The following is an 8125-nucleotide window of genomic DNA, read 5'->3' on the forward strand; positions in this document are numbered from 1 at the left end:
TTTAGTTCAAATTTAATTCTGTCCCTTACAAAGTAACTGATTACATTATTTCTGTGAGAGTGAATTATCTAAAACCTCACATTTCTTTCCATATTGTCTTTGATCTCAGCTGATGAAATTGAATATATCTAGTTGTATAAAGCCTTAATTTCTTACTCTCAAATCTGCTTTATTTTCTCTCGGGTCCTTAATTTAGTTGAGTAGGTGGCCTCATTTCTGGACACTCTGTGTTTACTTTTACGCTGTATGATCGTGAATCAAATCAGACTATCACAACTACTTTGTTTGGTTTTGTTTGTTTGTATTTTTGAATAGGTTCTCACTATGCAGACCAGGCTAGCCTGGAACTCAGAGATTTCTGCCTTCCTCTGTATCCTGGGTGCTAAAGGCATGTGCTCCAGTCCCAGGCAAAACAGCTCTTACTTTCCTAATTTTTTACTTTGCTTATAACAATGGCTAACAATGGGATAACAATGGCTCCAATATGCTCTTGTACTTGGATGCTCCATCATCAAGGAGTGGTACTTCTTGAGAAGGATTGGGAGACATGGCGTTGTTGGAGAAAGTAACTCATTAGAGGTGGAATTGAGGTTTCAGAAGCCCAAACAAGGCTTGTGTCTCTTTATTCCTGCTCCTTGTGGATCTTGATATAAAATCTCAGCTAACTTCTCCAGGCACATGTCTGCCTGTGTGTTGCCATGCTTCTTGCCATGATGATAATGGACCAAGCCTCTGAAACTGTCCATAAGCCCCAATTAAATGATGTATTTTATAAGAGTGTGCAGTGATCACGGTGTCTCTTCACAGCAAAGAACACCGACTAAGACACCATAGTAGTACAATCAACATGCTCGTGATTCTCACTTTAGGATCCCACAGACATCTTTAATAACTGCTCTTCAAACATACAACTATTTTCATTAATGTTGAAGAATCCTGAATCCTACCGCAAACTCCTACATTACCTCATGCTTTTAAGGAATTCTGGAGAAGAAAATTCTTGTTTCTTTTCATTATAGGAACCAAAGTTTCTGGCTCCATATGTAATTGTTCATTTCGAGAGCACTTAGATAGCTCCAGCACAGTCAATGCTTAATTCAGGGATATAGATCACATACCCCTGAGTTTTCTATAGTTTTTCATTCAAATTGATTTTTAAAAAATTTTATTGGATATCTTTTCATTTACATTTCAAATGTTATCCTCTTCTCCTTCCTGAAGCCCCCATCCCCTTACTCCTGCCTCCATGAGGGAACTCCCCTCACCATCTACCCACTCCCTCCTGCCTCCCTGGTTTGGCCTTCTCCTACATTGGGGCATTGAGCCTTCACAAGATCAAGGGCGTCTCCTCCCATTATTGTCCTACAAGGCCATCATCCTCTGCTACACATGTGGCTGTAACCATGGGTCACTCCATGTATAGATTTTGGTTCCGGGTTTAGTCCCTGGGAGCTCTGGGGTGTCTAGTTGGTTGATAATGTTGTTCTTTCTATGGGGTTGCAAACCCCCTCAGTTACCTCAGTCCTTTTTCTAACTCCTCCACTGGGGACCCTGTTCTCAGTTCAATGTTTGACTGTAAGCATCCAGCTCTGTATTTTTCAGGATCTGGTAGAGCCTCTCAGGAGACAATTATATCAGGCTCCTGTCAGCTTGCACCTCTTGATATCCACAATAGTGACTGTGTTTGGTGACGGCATGTGTGGCAGTCTCTGGATCAAACTGATTTTTGTTTGTTGTTGTTGCTTTTTTTTTCATTGCAGCTGTCATCAATGCAGCATCCAGCTTAGGGTTGTCTGTCTAGAATTCTGATGATTTGAGGGATGTGTCCATCACAGGCTAGCTAGAAATAGTGAGCCTACCATACATAGTAGGAAATGGGTAGCCTCCAAACTGAAATTGTTAAGGGGCTCATAGATCATAAACAGTCAACTGAAAAGGCAGCAAACAGGTGATATAGTAGACAGGAAAAACAGTAGCAACTAGAAGAACAGAATGAATGCTTTAATTCATTAATGCATTAGAGGCTAATAGTTAAAAATTGTAGTAATTAATTATATATTTGAGGCAAACTAGGAAAGTTAGTTTCTGTGATTTTCTTTTGTTGAAGACTACAAACGTTTGAAGAATTATTTGTATGGGTAAGAATATTTTAAGGAGTTGTTGATGGTAAGTTTAGGGCCTCAAGAGAAAGGAATGAGGTCATTAAGTTTAAATGGGGACAATAGAATCAGTTTATTAAAAACCCTTAAAACATCCAGCTTTTCTCGATTCTCTGCTACTGAAGAAGTGATTCAATTCTTTTTAATGAAGATTGATAACGTGATATTATTAGAAATAATAATCATAATTAATGTTCTATTGCTTGTTACTAGACAATATCTTTTCTAAACAGTAATTGAGGAACTTTATCTTATACAGCATCATAAATGTCTCTCAGGGTCTTTCTACATCTTCTCTCCTGAGCATCAGACAAATACAATTGCATCTTGAATGTACAAGGCCTGCTAAAAGAAAGAGTCAATGGTAAGACCCAGAAAACACAAACTATGAGAAGTTGTTAGTATAAGGGACTACATCTTAAAAATGATTCGTAGGCAAATGGTTGGAACTGGAAAATATCATCCTGAGTGAGGTAACCCAATCACAGAAAAACACACATGGTATGCACTCATTGATAAGTGGCTATTAGCCCAAATGCTTGAATTACCCTAGATGCCTAGAACAAATGAAACTCAAGACGGATGATCAAAATGTGAATGCTTCACTCCTTCTTTAAAAGGGGTACAAGAATACCCTTGGCAGGGAATAGAGAGGCAAAGATTAAAACAGACACAGAAGGAACACCCATTCAGAGCCTGCCCCACATGTGGCCCATACATATACAGCCATCCAATTAGACAAGATGGATGAAGCAAAGAAGTGCAGGCTGACAGGAGCCGGATGTAGATCGCTCCTGAGAGACACAGCCAGAATACAGCAAACACAGAGGCGAATGCCAGCAGCAAACCACTTAACTGAGAATAGGACCCCCGTTGAAGGAATCAGAGAAAGAACTGGAAGAGCTTGAAGGGGCTCGAGACCCCATATGTACAACAATGCCAAGCAACCAGAGCCAGGGACTAAGCCACTACCTAAAGACTATACATGGACTGACCCTGGACTCTGACCTCATAGGTAGCAATGAATATCCTAGTAAGAGCACCAGTGGAAGGGGAAGCCCTGGATCCTGCTAAGACTGAACCCCCAGTGAACATGATTGTTGGGGGGAGGGCGGCAATATGGGGAGGATGGGGAGGGGAACACCCATAAAGAAAGGGAGGGGGAGGGGTTAGGGGGATGTTTGCCCGGAAACCGGGAAAGGGAATGTCACTCGAAATGTAAATAAGAAATACTCAAGTTAATAAAAATAAATAAATAAATAAATAAATAAATAAATAAATAAAAATGTTGAAACAAATAGAAAAGAATAAATTGGAAAAGGGAGAAACTTATTGATATAAATTCATCCTTATAGTCTCAAAAGATAAAGTATACAATACATTGGAAAGGACAAATATGTTAGTTATTGGCATATGTTATATATACAAGAGAGACAGATTCATTTTTTTACTATATGATATTGGGGCAATGTAGTTTGCACAAGTAACATAAAATGGAAATTTATATTTTATATTTATGTAAAAGCACAGTCAAATGAATTATTTTTTTTCTTTTTCTTTTTCGGAGCTGGGGATCGAACCCAGGGCCTTGCGCTTTCTAGGCAAGCACTCTACCACTGAGCTAAATCCCCAACCCCCAAACGAATTATTTAAGAATGAATTGTAAGCCTATAAAATTATCCAGAAAAATAAATAAAATCCTTACTGATATTGACCTTTGCAATTATTTATTGGATTTATCACCAAGAGGAGGAACAAAGTAAAAGAAAACAAAACAAAGAAGTGGTTTCACACTAATGTAAAAAGAATATGCCCAGCATAGGGAATACCATAATAAGCAAGAACTTACACAATAAAATATATACAAACCATACATCCAATTAACTATTTGCATCCTCAAACATACAGTATAAAAACCTTTATCATTCAGTACCAAAAACTAAACGCAAACAGATGTGGATTTAGATTGGAGGGAATATAAGATGATCATATAGGAGCTAAGGGAGGGGAAACTGTAATCAGAATGTATTGAATGAAAAAATCCATTTTAATAAAAGAAAATACAAAACAAAGAACATAATCAATAAATAGACATTACAAAAAACCCAACAAGGCAAATAAAAAACTGAGCGGTAGTGATAGTGATAATAAAACGGTATACTCTGATAAATAACCTAGAAAAGGAAAATTAAAGCAACAGTAAGATATCATGGTCTACCTGAAAAGAACTTCTGTTAATAATAATGGTAACAGCAACAGTTTGTGTTGCACAGGTTTTTGTGATAAGAATATCTGTACATGGAAAGAACATAAGGTGTGATAGTCCCCAAGGAAAATAGGCTATTCATAAAAAAATTATTCTGTGATACTTGTGTTGTATATTTGATGAAATTGAAATTGGGTTCTCAAGAAAATCGCTGCCATCTTATGTTGATTACATCATTCCTGACAGTAAGCAAGAGACATGGTAGCAAATGTAATGTGTATTAGATGAATGGAAAAGAAAATACAATATGTACACAGAGTGGAGATTGCTCATCTTTGAGAAAGAAACTATCATTTGCAACAATATATTTGAGTAGAAGAGCATTGTGCTGATACACTAGATACAGAGGCAGACTAACAGTATAGCTGGGAGTAGGCCATCTCCCAAGCATGTGTGAGACTTGGAGGTCAATTGTCATCACTGTCGTCTTGAAAGGCAGTTCTTGGCTTCTCGAAACCTGAAAAGATAATTATCCTTACTCACTATAAAATCTAAGGTTTCTATGAATATAGTGGTTTAGTGTGACGGATGTTAAAGAAGACACACTATACAGCACAAGGTCTGGTAGGCACTGATTGTGGTCTTTAGGAAGTCACAGAGAACATAGTTCTAATGTTATAAAGGGAAATATGCTGGTGATGAGGACTTAAGCATCACTGAGCAACTCAGCAGTGAGTTCCATACTTCAACATGAGACCATAGTAACAGCAGATGCCTTGTAGCGGAAGGGATGATTCCATTAGAAAATGAATGAAGGCCCAGGAGCACAGAGCAGACAAAGGTGATATAATAGTTACTGTGAGTGAGAGTTAGAGGCCTGACCGGTCAGTAGTCACAGAGCTGGGAAATGAAACATGCATCCCTAGGGACAAGGGAGAAAGGCAGCAGACAAAATAACTCTTGGTGTGTGCATTCTAAACTCCAAATTTGAGACTGGTAAATTCACCTGGCAAAGTGCTCACTTCATAAGGATGAAGGCAGGGGTTAAGTCTCCAGAACTCACCTTAGAATTGGCTCTGGAAGAATGCCAAGCATGGATGTATGCACTTATAATCTCAGAAAGAGAAAGATGGCTCTTTCAGACTCATTAGCTAGAACCAAGGCTGCTGAAGAATGACGCCTGAAGTTATCCTCTGATCTTCACACGAGAGTGCACACACATGCGTGTATACCTCTGTACATGCATGTACCCACATGGACACAGATACACATAGACACACACACACACACACACACACACACGCGCGCGCGCGCGCGCGCGCGCACACACACCACAGAATAAAATTTAAATGATCCAGAAATGATCAAATGACCAGTCTGAAGCCGCCTGTGTAAGAAGTCACTTTTTGCTATAACTGTTGTTAACTTGCTTGTCTTGCCATATTTTTAAAGTGTAGCCCATTTTCTGACCCAGAGGTTATTTACTAAGAGATTGAATCTTCATAAAGAAGAAACCTACAATGAGATAAGTGAAATGATTCCCTCAGTTTTTCTTCAAGTTGTTTTAGGCAAACTTACACTCACAGAAAGAGAAAATAAGGCATTTTGATGATGCTAGAGCTTGGAATTTGAGGTAACATCCAGGGGCATAAATATTACAATGGCATTGATAATAGGATAGGAGCATCAAGGGGCATAAACATTTAGTCCTATTACAGGGTAGATTCTCGCAATAGAAACAGGATCTCACCAGAAATCTCATCAGTACCTAAATGAACAAGTAAGTGAACACACAAGGCACTTGTAAGAGACCCAATACTGAGTGCCAGGCCTGTGGAGAAAACGCTATAAGGGAGATGGTTGTAGATACTGCTGGCATCCATCAATTCTGCATGTGAAAATAAGGTTACATCCAGGCAAGAAAGACAGACTTGTATCCTCTGAACAATAAAGATTTTAGTTATGCAAAAACTAGAATCCTGGTTAACACCATTGTCAAGCTTGCAGTCGGCAGCATGGCTACAGTTTGGTTTCCTTTGGTTTTCAGGCCTCATACTCCTCAAATAGGGTAAATTAAGGGTACTTGGGACCGCCAGCCTTCCAATTCAAATTGTCATGTCCAAATCAGTTAAAATATATCTTTATTTGCTTTTTATGCTTTAATTAATTTGAGGATTAAACTAAGTGGACACTTTTGTATCACCATTTGTTGACAAGTCCTCTTGCCCTGAGTGACCAGAGGCTTTGAGGGAAAGTTCATGCTGTTTCCATAGCCTTGTTGCTGGGGTGATTTTGTAGGATGAAAACACTGGCAACTAACTCTCCATTAATTCCTTTAAAAAAGAATGAATGCATTTCTTTTTTATCTGATACTTTATGTATTTGCATTTCAAATGTTATCTCCTTTCTCCCTCTCCCATACCCCCATTCCTCCCCTTGCTTCTTTGAAGATGTTCCCATTCCCACCCACTCACTCCCAACTCAACACCCTGACATTGCCCTTTATTGGGGAAAAGAGCCTTCACAGGACCAAGGGCTTCTCCTCCTATTGAAGCTAGATAATGCCATCTTCTGCTCCATATATGGCTGGAGCAATGAGTTCCTCCATGTGTACGCTTTGGTTGGTAGTTTAGTCCCTGAGAGCTCTGGGGCTTCTGGTTGGTTGATATTGTTGTTCTTCACATGTGGTTGCAAACCCCTTCAGCTCCTTCAGTTCTTTCTCTAACCTGTGCTCAGTCCGATGATTAGCTGAAAGCATCCTTATCTGTATAGGCAAGGCTCTGGCAGAATCTCTCAGGAGACATCCATCTCAGGCTGATGTCAGTAAGCACTTCTTGGCATCAGTAATAGGGACTCGATTTGGTATCTGCATATAGGATGGATCCCCAGGTGGGGCAGTCTCTAGATGGCCTTTCCTTCAGACTCTGCTCTTCTCTTTGTCCCTGTATTTTCTTTAGACAGGAACAGTTCTGGGTTAAAATTTTGAGCAGGGTGGGTGACCCCATCCCCCAACTATGGGCCTTGCCTAACCTCAGTTTGATGGTTAGCTGCAAGCTTCTTAATCTGTATCAGTAGGGCTCTGGCAGAGCCTCTCAGGAGACAGCCCTATCAGGCTCTTGTCAGCAAGCAGTTCTTGGAATCAACAATATTGTCTGGGTTTGGTAGCTGCATATGGGATGGATCACCTGGTGGGGCAGTCTTGAAATGACCTTTCCTTCAGTCTCTGCTTCACTCTTTGTCCCTGTATTTCCTCCCATGAGTATTTTGTTCCCCCTTCTAAGAAGGACTAGAGCATCCACATTTTGGTCTTCCTTTTTCAGTTTAATATGCTCTGTGGATTATTTCTTGGCTATTCTAAACTTTTGAGCTACTATTCACTTATCAGAAGTGCATATCATTTTTTTTGTGGCTGGGTTTCTTTGCTCAGTATGATATTTTCTAGTTCAATCCATTTGCCTATGAATTTTATGAAGCCGTTGTTTTTAATAGCTGAGTAGTACTCCATTATGTAAATGCGCCATATTTCCTGTATCCATTCCTCTGTTGAAGGACATCTTGGTTCTTTCCAGCTTCTGGCTATTATAAATAAGTCTGCTATTAACATTGTGGAGCATGTGTCTTTCTTGTATGTTGGAGCATCTTTTGTGTGTATGCCCAGGAGTGGTATAGCTGGGTCCTCAGGTAGTGCTACGACCAGTTTTCTGAGGAACTGCCAGAATGATTTGCAGAATGGCTGTACCAGCTTGCAGTCCCACCAACA

At 39.7% G+C, this 8125-nt stretch overlaps 1 non-coding gene across 1 annotated transcript; it reads right to left on the bottom strand.

Annotated features, from left to right (window-relative positions):
* Positions 1–3718: 3718 nt before the first annotated feature.
* On the bottom strand, positions 3719–3800 carry Trnas-aga30 (transfer RNA serine (anticodon AGA) 30). Its single transcript has one exon. It is a non-coding gene; the product is annotated as a tRNA-Ser (tRNA).
* Positions 3801–8125: the final 4325 nt, after the last annotated feature.

The sequence above is a fragment of the Rattus norvegicus genome, chromosome 2 (assembly GCF_036323735.1).
Source record: "Rattus norvegicus strain BN/NHsdMcwi chromosome 2, GRCr8, whole genome shotgun sequence".
In the NCBI taxonomy this organism is placed as follows: domain Eukaryota; kingdom Metazoa; phylum Chordata; class Mammalia; order Rodentia; family Muridae; genus Rattus; species Rattus norvegicus.